Raw genomic sequence first — 15,821 nt, 5'->3', positions numbered from 1 at the left:
TTTTCTCCATACAACACAGTTCAGTTTCTACAGCAGGGGTGGAATCAGATTTATAATTGGAATGATTTCATGTTTTTCTTTATTAGATGCTCACACTGTTATATTTATTATTTTTTTCCAAAGGGCACATTTTTATTTTCATTATTATTATAACTTACATTTTATTATTATTTTTTACAATATAAATAATTCCACACAGCGCTGATTGTTCAGTTTTGCTGGAATTTTAATTTTACCGTATTTCCACAAGTCGTGGCCGCATGACTGACATTGAAAGAGTGGGCGGAGCCTCACAAGGAAAAACGGAACCGCGCAGCTGACAGTCTTCATAACTTACCATATTGGATCAGAGTGGATTTTTTGAGGATCTCTCTGTAGCCTTCATTATGTACATTTGGTACTGAAGTGACTGAAATTCAGTTTTTGAAGAGTGGGAGGAGCCTCACGGCGAAAAACGTAACAGAGCGCAGCCGAGAAAGTGCTTATAATTTCACACATTGTGTCGTAGTGGATTTTTTGAGGACCTCATTTTAGCCACTACATTATGTACATTTGGTACTGAGGTGACTGCAGTGGATTTTTTCGAAGAGTGGGAGGAGCCTCACGGCGAAAAACGTAACAGAGCGCAGCCGAGAAAGTGCTTATAATTTCACACATTGTGTCGTAGTGGATTTTTTGAGGACCTCAAAAAAGCCACTCCGTTCTAGCTGCTTCAGTAGTGAGCCGTCTATATCAGAGTGGATTTTTTGAGGACCTCATTTTAGCCACTACATTATGTACATTTGGTACTGAGGTGACTGCAATGGATTTTTTCGAAGAGTGGGAGGAGCCTCAAAGCAAAAAGCGTAACAGAGCGCAGCTGAAAGTCCTCATAATATCCACATTGTGTCGTAGTGGATTTTTTGAGGACCTCATTTTAGCCACTCCGTTCTAGCTGCTTCAGTAGTGAGCCGTCTATATCAGAGTGGATTTTTTGAGGACCTCATTTTAGCCACTACATTATGTACATTTGGTACTGAGGTGACTGCAATGGATTTTTTCGAAGAGTGGGAGGAGCCTCAAAGCAAAAAGCGTAACAGAGCGCAGCTGAAAGTCCTCATAATATCCACATTGTGTCGTAGTGGATTTTTTGAGGACCTCATTTTAGCCACTCCGTTCTAGCTGCTTCAGTAGTGAGCCGTCTATATCAGAGTGGATTTTTGGAGGACCTCATTTTAGCCACTACATTATGTATATTTGGTACTGAGGTGACTGCAATGGATTTTTTCGAAGAGTGGGAGGAGCCTCAAAGCAAAAAGCGTAACAGTGCGCAGCTGAAAGTCCTCATAATATCCACATTGTGTCGTAGTGGATTTTTTGAGGACCTCAAAAAAGCCACTCCGTTCTAGCTGCTTCAGTAGTGAGCCGTCTATATCAGAGTGGATTTTTTGAGGACCTCATTTTAGCCACTACATTATGTATATTTGGTACTGAGGTGACTGCAATGGATTTTTTCGAAGAGTGGGAGGAGCCTCAAAGCAAAAACCGTAACAGAGCGCAGCTGAAAGTCCTCATAATATCCACATTGTGTCGTAGTGGATTTTTTGAGGACCTCAAAAAAGCCACTCCGTTCTAGCTGCTTCAGTAGTGAGCCGTCTATATCAGAGTGGATTTTTTGAGGACCTCATTTTAGCCACTACATTATGTACATTTGGTACTGAGGTGACTGCAATGGATTTTTTCGAAGAGTGGGAGGAGCCTCAAATCAAAAATCGTAACAAAGCGCAGCTGAAAGTCCTCATCATATCCACATTGTGTCGTAGTGGATTTTTTGAGGACCTCAAAAAAGCCACTCCGTTCTAGCTGCTTCAGTAGTGAGCCGTCTATATCAGAGTGGATTTTTTGAGGACCTCATTTTAGCCACTACATTAGGTACATTTGGTACTGAGGTGACTGCAATGGATTTTTTCGAAGAGTGGGAGGAGCCTCAAAGCAAAAAGCGTAACAGTGCGCAGCTGAAAGTCCTCATAATATCCACATTGTGTCGTAGTGGATTTTTTGAGGACCTCAAAAAAGCCACTCCGTTCTAGCTGCTTCAGTAGTGAGCCGTCTATATCAGAGTGGATTTTTTGAGGACCTCATTTTAGCCACTACATTATGTACATTTGGTACTGAGGTGACTGCAATGGATTTTTTCGAAGAGTGGGAGGAGCCTCAAAGCAAAAAGCGTATCAATGCGCAGCTGAAAGTCCTCATAATATCAACATTGTGTCGTAGTGGATTTTTTGAGGACCTCAAAAAAACCACTCCGTTCTAGCTGCTTCAGTAGTGAGCCGTCTATATCAGAGTGGATTTTTTGAGGACCTCATTTTAGCCACTACATTATGTACATTTGGTACTGAGGTGACTGCAATGGATTTTTTCGAAGAGTGGGAGGAGCCTCAAAGCAAAAATCGTAACAAAGCGCAGCTGAAAGTCCTCATCATATCCACATTGTGTCGTAGTGGATTTTTTGAGGACCTCAAAAAAGCCACTCCGTTCTAGCTGCTTCAGTAGTGAGCCGTCTATATCAGAGTGGATTTTTTGAGGACCTCATTTTAGCCACTACATTATGTACATTTGGTACTGAGGTGACTGCAATGGATTTTTTCGAAGAGTGGGAGGAGCCTCAAAGCAAACAGCGTAACAGAGCGCAGCTGAAAGTCCTCATAATATCCACATTGTGTCGTAGTGGATTTTTTGAGGACCTCAAAAAAGCCACTCCGTTCTAGCTGCTTCAGTAGTGAGCCGTCTATATCAGAGTGGATTTTTTGAGGACCTCATTTTAGCCACTACATTATGTACATTTGGTACTGAGTTGACTGCAATGGATTTTTTCGAAGAGTGGGAGGAGCCTCAAAGCAAAAAGCGTAACAGTGCGCAGCTGAAAGTCCTCATAATATCCACATTGTATCGTAGTGGATTTTTTGAGGACCTCATTTTAGCCACTACATTATGTATATTTGGTACTGAGGTGACTGGAATGGATTTTTTCGAAGAGTGGGAGGAGCCTCAAAGCAAAAACCGTAACAGAACGCAGCTGAAAGTCCTCATAATATCCACATTGTGTCGTAGTGGATTTTTTGAGGACCTCATTTTAGCCACTCCGTTCTACCTGCTTCAGTAGTGAGCCGTCTATATCAGAGTGGATTTTTTGAGGACCTCATTTTAGCCACTACATTATGTATATTTGGTACTGAAGTGACTGGAATGGAATTTTTTGAATAGTGGGAGGAGCATCAAAGCAAAAACCGTAACAGAGCGCAGCTGAAAGTCCTCATCCACATTGTGTCGTAGTGGATTTTTTGAGGACCTCATTTTAGCCACTCCGTTCTAGCTGCTTCAGTAGTGAGCCGTCTATATCAGAGTGGATTTTTGGAGGACCTCATTTTAGCCACTCCGTTCTAGCTGCTTCAGTAGTGAGCCGTCTATATCAGAGTGGATTTTTTGAGGACCTCATTTTAGCCACTCTGTTCTAGGTGATTCAGCAGTGAGCCGTCTAGATCAGAGTGGATATTTTGAGCACCTCATTTTTGCCACTCCATTCTAGATGATTCACTAGTGAGCTGTGTAGATTGGGCCCATGAGTCACTGTGGCCCCGTGGACCTCCTGCCGACGATCGTACTTTCATTTATATCGGCATCACCATCACAGATGCCAATACAATTGAAAGGAACAATGCGAGGAGGAGCAGAACACTCTATTTCTAATCATTCTACTACTATGTGTCTGTGAGACACTGATGTTTCAGCATGGAGGACTGCGGTTACTAGAGATGAGCGAGCCTCTGAAGGCTCCGTTCGAGGCGCCGTTCGACGAACCGTTTGACGAACCTCTCGAATCCCATTGAAAACAATGGGAGGCAAACACATAAAAACACATAGAAAACACCTTCAAAGGTGTCCAAAAGGTGACAAACAACTCACAACATACCACAAACACATGGGAAAGTGACAAGGACATATACTCATGCGAAAACAAAACAGCTGGACGAGGAAAAAGAGCAGGAGACACAGATATAGGCATGGCACGCCCTTCTAAAATCATGTAAAACACAGCAAGGGGACTCTAAGCAGAGTCTCCCTTTTTTCCAAAAATTGGGCCACACACACCCCTTCAGTGGCATCACTTGTGCCCCAGTTGTAAACTTGACCTGTTGATTTGCATCAAGCACATTCAAAAATACGCCAGCCTTAACTGTCTTCAGGATGACACCAGGGTAGGTAGCAAAGTCCTTGCTGAACCATGACTTGTTCATCTTGGATCATTTTTAAAAACACAGCAAGGGGACTCCAAGCGGAGTTTCCCTTTTTTCCAAAAATTGGGCCCCACACACACCACATCAGTGGCATCACTTGTGCCCCAGTTGTAAACTTCACATGTTGACTTGCATCAAGCACAATCCAAATCCACAAGCCTTTACTCTCCCCAGGATGACACCGGGGTAGCAAAGTCCTTGCTGATCTATGACTTGTTCATCTTGATGAACGTTAGTCTGTCCACATTGTCACTGGACAGACGCGTGCGCTTATCTGTCAGCACACACCCAGCAGCACTGAAGACACGTTCAGAGACAACGCTGGCCGCGGGACACGACAAGATCTCCAAGGCGTAAGTGGAGAGCTCTGGCCATTTTTCAAGATTTGAAGCCCAAAATGAGCAAGGCTCCATTTGCAAAGTCATGGCATCGCTGTTCATTTGGAGATACTCCTGTATCATCCTTTCCAGCCGTTGACTATGTGTCAGACTTCTTGTCTCTGATGGCCTTGCAAAGGAGGGTCTAAAAAATTATGAAACGATTCAATAAAACTGCTGTTACCACCAGATACAGTGCTGCTGGTACGGGTAGACTGTTGATGACGAGACAGTCCCATGTTTGTCAAGTTACAACTGGGAGATTCACTCCCTGCACCTGCACGGTTGTTTGGTGGAAAAGCCGAGCTAAGATCGAGTAACAGCTTCTGCTGATACTCCTGCATACGTGCGTCCCTTTCTATGGCTGGAATTATTTTACAAAACTTGGACTTGTACCGGGGATCTAAGAGTGTGGCAAGCCAGTAGTCATCATTACTTCTAATTCGGACAATCCGAGGGTCATGTTGAAGGTAGTGCAGCAAGAAGGCACTCATGTGTCTTGCCCATTCCTGCGGACCAAGTCCTTGCTGTGTTGGTGGCGGCGAGGTGATAACCATGCTGCCATCCTCTGACATATCCTCCCAACCTCGAACAACCGAAATTTGACCAAGGTCTCCCTCATCAGCTGAGTCTTCCATGCCCATCGACAGTTCGTCCTCCATTTCTTCATGGGCTCCTGCCCCTTCCTAAACAGTTTGGCTGCTACCATGCGCCCTTGTTAGTCCCTCTCCCCCACTGTCCCATGCCTGCCGCCTTGGTGATGATGAACGTCTGGTCCTTGTAGATCTTGTTAGCCCTTCTGTTGTCATGCTAATAATGGCATTGTCAGTGCTAAACATATTCGTCGCCATGTCGAAGCTGTGCAGAAGGGTGCATAGGTCCTTGATCTGAGACCACTCCATCAGCGTGATCTGCCCCACCTCTGCATCTCGTTGGCCCAGGCTATACGTCATGACGTATTGCACCAGGGCTCGGCGGTGCTGCCACAGTCGCTGTAACATGTGGAAAGTCAAATTCCAGCGTGTCGGCACATCACATTTCAGGCGATGAACCGGCAGGCCGAAAGACCTCTGCAGCGATGCAAGTCGGTCAGCTGCGGCGGTTGAACGGCGGAAGTGAGCAGAGAGTGACCGTGCCCTGTGCAGAAGCCCATCTAAGTCGGGATAGTGGGTGAAAAATTGCTGGACAACAAGGTTCAAAACGTGAGCCATACAAGGCACGTGTGTCACCTTGCCCCGGCGAGGGGCCGCACCCAGGTTTGCAGCATTGTCGCACACGGCCTTACCTGGCTGCAGGTTGAGTGGAGACAACCGTTTACGAAACTCCGAGTGCAGAGCTGACCACAACTCCTCAGCTGTGTGACTCTTATTTCCCAGACATTTCAACGTAAAGACCGCCTGATGCCGTTGAGCTCTGCTGCCAGCATAGTAAGGAGGTGTGTGGAATTCCTTGTGCACAGTTACAACGCGGGTGGCCTGACCACACAGGCTTTGGGCGGAGGTGGAGGACCCAGATGAGGTTGAGGAGGCAGAAGCAGTGGAGGAACTTCGACATACAGAGGATTGACGCACAAGTCGTGGGGATGGCAAGACTTGTTCAGCAGACCCCTCACCATCTCTCACCATAGTTACCCAGTGCCCAGTCAGCGACATGTAACGCCCCTGTCCATGCTTACTGGTCCAAGTATCGGTGGGGAAATGCACCCTGTCACACACAGAGTTTCTCAAGGAAGCGGCGATGTTGTGTGCGACATGCTGGTGTAGCGCAGGCATACCTTTCTTGGAGAAGTAGTGGCGACTGGGCATCTGGCACTGGGGCACTGCGACTGATATAAGGTCTTGAAAATCTTCTGTGTCCACCAGGTGGAAAGGCAGCATTTCGGTAGCCAAGAGCTTACAGAGGCTGAAAGTCAACCTCTTAGCTTTGTCATGGCTCGGAGGAAATGGCCTTTTATTTGTCCACATCTGACGGACCGAGATCTGGCTGCTGTGTGGAGACGGTGGTGAGTAGGGTGTCCCTGGAAAACTGCAGGTCTGTGAGGAAAGTGCAGGCGGAGACATGATGTTGCCTTCATCCAAAGTTGGTGCTCTCGATGTCTGAGAGAGCTCTACACCAGCACTTGTTTCCCCTTCCAAACCAACTGACAACCTGCCAAGCAAACTGGCTGTTGCGGTTAAAGAGGTGGAAGGTCTGCGTGGAAAAACATGTGTGACAGCTGTCCCCACAGTCATAGAAGATGAAGGGCGCGCGGAGGAATTTGAAGGGGCAGGCGGTGGTTGGCCCGCTCCGCTAGGCCGCATTGCAGCACGGTGAGCTTCCCACTGGGACTTATGCTTGTTATTCATGTGACGATTCATGGAAGAAGTTGTCAAACTGGTGAGGTTTTGGCCTTTACTTATAGATTGGTGACAAATTTTACAGATCACATGATTTGGGAGATCCTTTGCAAGGTCAAAAAAGGACCCGGCTAGGCAAGGCTTAGAGGCCATGCGACCTGCAGAGCCACCCCAACTTGTGCTCAGAGGCAGAGTTGTGGCTGAGGATGCAGTTGTTGACGTGCTTCCAGTTCTCCGACTCTGTAAAGGAAGGCGCAAGGTAACTTCGTCATCAGTTGCATCCTCCTCCACCGACTCTGGTGTCCTCTTCGAGTGCCTGACTGTGGGTTGACAGTAAGTGGGATCTAGAACTTCATTATCAAGTTAAGTTGTCATCCCAATCTGGTATCTGCGTCTCATCGTCATCAGTATGTTCCTCATTGTCTCTACCAACAGGTGTTACAGTTTGGGAATGAGGGTCTACATTATGCTCAGAAACTTGGTCATCAAGGCCTGAATCAGACTCACAAAGCTTCTGGGCATCACTGCAGACCATTTCCTGGTCTGTACTCACTGTAGCTTGGCAACAGACCTCTGATTCCCAGGCTATAGTGTGACTGAACAGCTCTGCAGACTCAGCCATCTCTGTTACACCATACTCTTCAGGGCGGGTGGAGACTTGAGAGCTGGGAGAAAGCAAGTGCGATTGGGATGACAACTCAGAGGACTGTTGTTTTTTGGATGTTGAAGTTGAGGTGGAGGAGAGGCCACTTGTTGGAGCACTTGAGATCCATTCAAGCTTGTTCTTTTTTTGTGCATCATCTACCTTTGTTACAGTTGTTCGGTTCCGTAAAAAAGGAAGCACATCGGATTGTCCACGGAAAGTAGTAGACATCTTACTTTTGCTGGAAGATGGCATTTCTTCAGCAGATGTTAATGTAGCTTTCCCACCTACCCCACAGACACAAACTTTTTTTCCTTTTCCAACACGCCTGTTCCCCTTTCCACCAGCATCTGTCCTTTTGCCACTCATTTTTTTAGCGAAAAGATTGGACACTTAAAATGTGGTAGAAAAAATGGAGAGGTGCTGTAGATTGTAGAGGTGGTCTAGCTTTATTGACAGCTGAAGAACCAACACTGACTATCCCAGACAATTTTAATATGCCCCTAACAGTGGCAGCACAGTTTGCAATTAGAATTGTGTGGGAAAAATGGGCAGTTGGGTAGAATGCCCGGGTGCTGTGGGTAGCAGGACAGCAAAGGGACACTAACGTAGTATTCCAGACACTTTTAGGATGGCACAAAAAGTGTCAGCTCTTTGGTCAAATAAAATAGCGTGGCAAAAATGGGCAGGTGGGTATAATGCACGGGTGCTGTGGGTAGCAGGACAGCAAAGGAACACTAAGGCGGGCTTTGCACGTTGCGACATCGCAAGCCGATGCTGTGATGTGGCACGCGATAGTCCCCGCCCCCGTCGCAGGTACGATATCGTGTGATAGCTGGCGTAGCGAACATTATCGCTATGCTAGCTTCACATGCACTCACCTGCCCTGCGACCGTCGCTCTGGCCGGCGACCCGCCTCCTTCCTAAAGGGGCGGGTCGTGCGGCGTCATAGCGACGTCACACGGCAGGCGGCCAATAGCGGCGGAGGGGCGGAGATGAGCAGGATGTAAACATCCCGCCCACCTCCTTCCTTCCGCATATCCTACGGAAGCCGCAGTGACACCGGTAGGAGATGTTCCTCGCTCCTGCGACTTCACACACAGCGATGTGTGCTGCCGCAGGAACGAGGAACAACATCGGACCGTCGCGTCAGCGTAATTATGGATTACGCCGACGCTGCACCGATGATACGATTACGACGATTTTGCGCTGGTTAATCGTATCATCTAGGCTTTACACACTACGATGTCGCATGCGATGCCGGATGTGCGTCACTTTCAATTTGACCCCACCGACATCGCACCTGCGATGTCGTAGTGTGCAAAGCCGCCCTAAGGTACTATCTCAGACACTTTTAGGATGTCACAAAAAGTGTCAGCTCTTAGGGCAAATAAAATAGCATGGCAATTATGGGCAGGTGGGTATAATGCACGGGTGCTGTAGGTAGCAAGACAGCAAAGGAACACTAAGGTAGTATTCCAGACACTTTTAGGATGGCACAAAAAGTGTCAGCTCTTTGGGCAAATAAAATAGCGTGGCAAAAATGTGCATGTGGGTAGAATGCACGGGTGCTCTGGTGAGCAGGACAGCAAAGGAAGCCTCACTTTCTATCCCTGCTAATGAAAAAATGCAGCAAGGAATTGCCTGAGCTGAGGTAGCCAGACGCTGTTATCTAAAGCCCTACACCGCATTTGCACGGACATGCTTAGCAGCTATGGCTATGAATGCCTGTAAATCAGCCCTGAAAAGGGCTGAAATAACCAGCAGTCCCTAATCCCTAAAGCGCTGTGTAGATTGCACTGTATCTCTATAGCGCACACAGCAGCAGCAGCAGCAGCGTGAGCGGTGACTGTCACCCACACGCAGAAGACAGATAATAGCGGCGAAGGAGAAAATGGCCGTATCTTATAGGTTAAGGACATGTGACATGCACAGCCTATGACACATGCCCTTGCTTGTCTGGCAAAAATCCACTTAGCTGTGTGTGTGTCTGTGATTTGCTGACAGCCTGGAACGCCCCACTGCACGCGCGGTTAGGGGAAAAAAAATTAAAAAATGGTGATCGGCATTCTCTCAGCACTTTGCAGCAGCACAGATCTAAACCCCGTCCCCCCCGCACACTATACGCTGAAATTTGATAATAGTGTGAATCACAGAGTGACTCACACTATTACAGTGAAAAGCCAGCTAGTAACTAGCTAGGCTTTTTGGTGATCGAACCGTTCTCGAACGTAACTCGAACTGTCGAGCTTTTAGCAAAAATCACTCGAACATGAAATTGGCGAACCTCGAACATCGCTCATCTCTAGCAGTGACGTCACTACTGCGCACTAATGTGCTAAAATGTCAGAGTGGCATAACAGTGGACACACGCTGAGGAGACTGGGGCAGTGGCTGAATGAGTAGAAGTGAGTATATTTGTGTATTTAATCAGGAATTCCAGAGGACTATGGGGAAGCATATATGGGGGTTGCAAAATAGTATATGGGGCTGCATATTGTTAGGACCAGGATGACGGGTAGGCCCAGGAGGTGGATCCACTGGACTGAGAACCCCACCGAGGGCAAGGTGCCCGGTATCCGAAGCACTACGGGTAGCAGGACAGTCCGTTCAGAGGAGTGGGTGTAGAAGTCCCTGGGATCACGGAGTCTCTGAAGGTAGTCCGGGTGACGGAGCGCAGGTTCGGAGGCCGAGATGATGTCAGGCAGGGTCCGGAACCAGCGGAACGGGGAGATCGGTCACCACACAGATCCAGGAATCGGAGACGGTAGGAACTGAGAAGATGGCGGACAGTCCGTTCGGGGTTCTGGAACCGTCAGGACCGGTTGGCGGGACAGGAGCGGCTCTACAAGAGAGATAGGTGAGTACGAGACAATGGCACAGGGAGACCTGACTTCTAGCTTAGCAAACACGAAGAACAGGCCCCGCCCACTTGGAAAGGAACCCCCTATATACCCTGTACCTGCATCTTTAATATCCTGTTGGAGGACGCTGGCCCTTTAAGAAAAGGTCAATGACCGCGCGCGCGCCCTAATGCGCATGCGCGAGGCCCGGGTGCCAGAAGCCAGAGCAGGATGCGGTGTACAGGAGGCAGGAGTGCCGGGCCGGCTCAGGACAGCAGACGGGCGCCGGGACCGGGGACCGGGTTGCCTGCAGTACGCAGGTGAGTGAGCATGGAGGCTGAGGAGCGGGGTACCGGGGAGCGTGGCACGGGAGCGGGGAAGCGAGGTCCGGGAGCGGGGGAGCGTGGCAGAGGAGCCGGGGAGCGTGGCAGAGGAGCCGGGGAGCGTGGCAGGGGAGCCGGGGAGCGTGGCAGGGGAACCGGGGAGCGTGGCACGGGCACCGGGGAGCATGGCACGGGCACCGGGGAGCGTGATACATATAACTATATGTTGGCGCACAATATTATATTGGGGCACACAATATGGTGGTGCACTATATGGGGGCTGCTTACTAGTATATGGCGGAATATAAGGGGTGCATACTACTATATGGAGGAATATAAGGCGTGTACTAAACTATATGAAGGAATATAAGGGGAGCATAATACTATATGGAGGAATATAAGGGGTGCATAATACTATATACAGGAATATAAGGGGTGCATAATAGTATATGAAGGATCCCTTTTACATGGAATATAGGGGTGCATTATACATGGAGGACTATGGAGCTGCATAATCCAATAAGAAGGACTATGGGGTGCATTTTAATACATATAGGACTTAGGGGGTTGCATTATATGGAGGACTAATTGGGTTACCTTATACATGGACTTTAGGGGTGCATTATACAGTGCCTACAAGTAGTATTCAACCCCCTGCAGATTTAGCAGGTTTGATAAGATGCAAATAAGTTAGAGCCTGCAAACCTCAAACAAGAGCAGGATTTATTAACAGATGCATAAATCTTACAAACCAACAAGTTATGTTGCTCAGTTAAATTTTAATAAATTTTCAACATAAAAGTGTGGGTCAATTATTATTCAACCCCTCGGTTTAATATTTTGTGGAATAACCCTTGTTTGCAATTACAGCTAATAATCGTCTTTTATAAGACCTGATCAGGCCGGCACAGGTCTCTGGAGTTATCTTGGCCCACTCCTCCATGCAGATCTTCTCCAAGTTATCTAGGTTCTTTGGGTGTCTCATGTGGACTTTAATCTTGAGCTCCTTCCACAAGATTTCAATTGGGTTAAGGTCAGGATACTGACTAGGCCACTGCAACACCTTAATTTTTCCCTCTTGAACCAGGCCTTGGTTTTCTTGGCTGTGTGCTTTGGGTCGTTGTCTTGTTGGAAGATGAAATGACGACCCATCTTAAGATCCTTGATGGAGGAGCGGAGGTTCTTGGCCAAAATCTCCAGGTAGGCCGTGCTATCCATCTTCCCATGGATGCGGACCAGATGGCCAGGCCCCTTGGCTGAGAAACAGCCCCACTGCATGATACTGCCACCACCATGCTTGACTGTAGGGATGGTATTCTTGGGGTCGTATGCAGTGCCATCCAGTCTCCAAACGTCACGTGTGTGGTTGGCACCAAAGATCTCGATCTTGGTCTCAACAGACCAGAGAACCTTGAACCAGTCTGTCTCAGAGTCCTCTAAGTGATCATGAGCAAACTGTAGACGAGCCTTGACATGACGCTTTGAAAGTAAAGGTACCTCACGGGCTCGTCTGGAATGGAGACCATTGCGGTGGAGTACGTTACTTATGGTATTGACTGAAACCAATGTCCCCACTGCCATGAGATCTTCCCTGAGCTCCTTCCTTGTTGTCCTTGGGTTAGCCTTCACTCGTCGGACAAGCCTGGCCTCGGCACGGGTGGAAACTTTCAAAGGCTGTCCAGGCTGTGGAAGGCTAACAGTAGTTCCATAAGCCTTCCACTTCCGGATGATGCTCCCAACAGTGGAGACAGGTAGGCCCAACTCCTTGGAAAGGGTTTTGTACCCCTTGCCAGCCTTGTGACCCTCCACAATCTTGTCTCTGATGGCCTTGGAATGCTCCTTTGTCTTTCCCATGTTGACCAAGTATGAGTGCTGTTCACAAGTTTGGGGAGGGTCTTAATTAGTCAGAAAAGGCTGGAAAAAGAGATAATTAATCCAAACATGTGAAGCTCATTGTTCTTTGTGCCTGAAATACTTCTTAATACTTTAGGGGAACCAAACAGAATTCTGGTGGTTTGAGGGGTTGAATAATAAATGATCATCTGAATAAACTTTTCACAATTTAAATAAAAAATAAAAAAAGAAATAACATTCTTTTTTGCTGCAGTGCATTTCACACTTCCAGGCTGATCTACAGTCCAAATGTCACAATGCCAAGTTAATTCCGAATGTGTAAACCTGCTAAATCTGCAGGGGGTTGAATACTACTTGTAGGCACTGTATATGGAGGTTATAGGGCTGTATAATACAATATGAAGGACACCTTATACATGGAATGCGAGGGTGCATTATACATGGAGAACTATGGGGCTGCATAATACAATATGAAGGACTATGGGGATGCGTTATAATACATATAGGATTATGGGGGCTGCATTATATGAGGACTAATGGCGTTACCTTATACATGGACAATAGGGCTGCATTAGAATACATTAAGGACTATGGGGTGAATAATACAATACACTGTGTGCAGAATTATTAGGCAAATTAGTATTTTGATCACATGATACTTTTTCTACATGTTGTCCTACTCCAAGCTGTATAGTGAAAGCCAACTGCCAATTAAGTAAATCAGGTGATGTGCATCTCTGTAATGAGGAGGTGTGCGGTGTAATGACACAACACCCTATATAACGTGTGCTTAATTATTAGGCAGCTTCCTTTCCTTTGACAAAATGGGTCAGAAGAGAGATTTGACGGGCTCTGAAAAGTCTAAAATTGTGAGATGTCTTGCAGAGGGATGCAGCAGTCTTGAAATTGCCAAACCTTTGAAGCGTGATCACCTAACAATCAAGCGTTTCATGTCAAATAGCCAACAGGGTCGCAAGAAGCGTTCCGGGACAAAAAGGCACAAAATAACTGCCCATGAATTGAGGAAAATCAAGCGTGAAGCTGCCAAGATGCCATTTGCCACCAGTTTGGCCATATTTCACAGCTGCAACGTTACTGGAGTATCAAAAAGCACAAGGTGTGCCATACTCAGGGACATGGCCAAGGTAAGGAAGGCTGAAAAACCACCGCCTCTGAACAAGAAACATAAGATAAAACGTCAAGACTGGGCCAAGAAATATCTTAGGACTGATTTTTCAAAGGTTTTATGGACTGATGAAATGAGAGGGACTCTTGATGGGCAGATGGATGGGCCAGAGGCTGGATCAGTAAAGGGCAGAGAGCTCCACTCCGACTCAGACGCCAGCAAGGTGGAGGTGGGTACTGGCATGGGCTGGTATCATCAAAGATCAACTTGTGTGACCTTTTCGGGTTGAGAATGGAGTGAAGCTCAACTCCCAGACCTACTGCCAGTTTCTGGAAGACAACTTCTTCAAGCAGTGGTACAGGAAGAAATCAGTATCGTTCAAGAAAAACATGATTTTAATGCAGGACAATGCTCCATCACATGCATCCAACTACTCCACAGCGTGGCTGGCCAGGAAAGGTCTAAAAGATGAAAAAATAATGACATGGCCCCCTTGTTCACCTGATCTGAACCCCATAGAGAATCTGTGGTCCCTCATAAAATGTGAGATCTGCAGGGAGAGAAAACAGTCCACCTCTGGGAGCAGTGTCGTGAGGCTGTGGTGGCTGGAGGCTGTGGTGTCTAGAGGCTGTGGCGGCTGCTGCACGCAATGTTGAGTGTAAACAGATCAAGCAATGACAGAATCTATGGATAGTCGGCTGTTAAGTGTCATCATAAAGAAAGGGGGCTATATTGGTCACTAAATATTTGTGGTTTTTTTTTTGCATGTCAGAAATGTTTATTTCTAAATTTTGTGCAGTTATATTGGTTTACCTGGTGAAAATAAACAAATGAGATGGAAATAGATTTGGTTTTTATTAAGTTGCCTGATAATTCTGCACAGTAATAGTTACCCACACAGACAGATATCCTCCTAAGGCTATGTGTCCACGAGAGAATGTAGCTGCGGATTTTTCTGCATCAAAATCCGCAGCTTTCCCGCAAAATCCGCACCTTTTCAAAGGTGCGGATTTGCCGCGGATTTACCACGGAATTGCCGCGGATTTGATGCGGATTTTGGTGCGAATTTTTTTTTTTCCCCCCCAATTTTAAAGCCAAAATCCGGATGAAAATCCGCAACAATAATTGACATGTTGCAGATTTTTCCGGACCAAAATCCGCACAAAATCCGCTGCGGAAAAATCCGCAGCATGGACACAGCATTTCCAAAATGCCATAGAAATGGCTGGGAAGTGCCGGTGCTGCAGATTTTCGGGAAATCCGCGGCTTTTCCGCGAGAAATCCGCGGCTTTTCCGCGAGAAATCCGCGGCAAAATCCGTGCATTTTCCGCAGCGTGGACACATAGCCTAAGATAGCCAAATCTAAAAACCCCCACTCCAACTGCCAAAAATATTAAGCTTTGATATTTATGAGTCTTTTGGGTGATTGAGAACATAGTTGTTGATCAATAATAGAAAAAAAATCCTCTGAAATACAACTTGCCTAATAATTCTGCACACAGTGTATGAAGGACTATGGTGACTGCATTATAATACATATAGGACTATGGGGGTGCATTATAATATATGGAAAACTATGGGGTGCAGTATAATATACGCAGGACTGTGGGGTGCAGTATAATATATGTAGTACTATGGGGTGCAGTATAATACATGGAGAACTATGTGGTGCAGTATAATATATGGAGTACTATGGGGTGAATTTTACATAGATGGCTATGGGGTGCAATATATGTAGGACAATGGGGTTCAGTATAATATACAGAGGACTGCATTATAATACATGAATGACTATGGGGAGTGCATTATACAGTAATACATGGAGTACTATGTGAGCTGTATTAATAATATTAATAATAATAATCTTTATTTCTATAGCGCCAACATATTCCTCAGCGCTTTACAATTCAGGAGGATCATATACAAACAAGTAACAGTAATAACAGTAATAGAAAATACAAAATTTAGAGGGGAAAAAAAAGACAACCCTGCTCGTGAGAGCTTACACTCTACAATGAGATGGGGGGGGGGGCAAGGTACAA

The 15,821-nt window shown here is 46.6% G+C and overlaps 1 protein-coding gene across 1 annotated transcript in view; it reads left to right on the top strand.

Moving 5' to 3' along the window:
• Positions 1-15,821, top strand: part of LOC142254790 (trafficking protein particle complex subunit 13) — a 101,660-nt gene that overhangs the window by 542 nt on the left and 85,297 nt on the right. The window lies entirely within an intron of this gene.

Source organism: Anomaloglossus baeobatrachus, chromosome 1 (genome assembly GCF_048569485.1).
Source record: "Anomaloglossus baeobatrachus isolate aAnoBae1 chromosome 1, aAnoBae1.hap1, whole genome shotgun sequence".
Lineage (NCBI taxonomy): Eukaryota > Metazoa > Chordata > Amphibia > Anura > Aromobatidae > Anomaloglossus > Anomaloglossus baeobatrachus.
The sequence above is the reverse complement of the archived record's forward strand: the minus strand, read 5'-3'. Positions and strand labels throughout refer to the sequence as shown.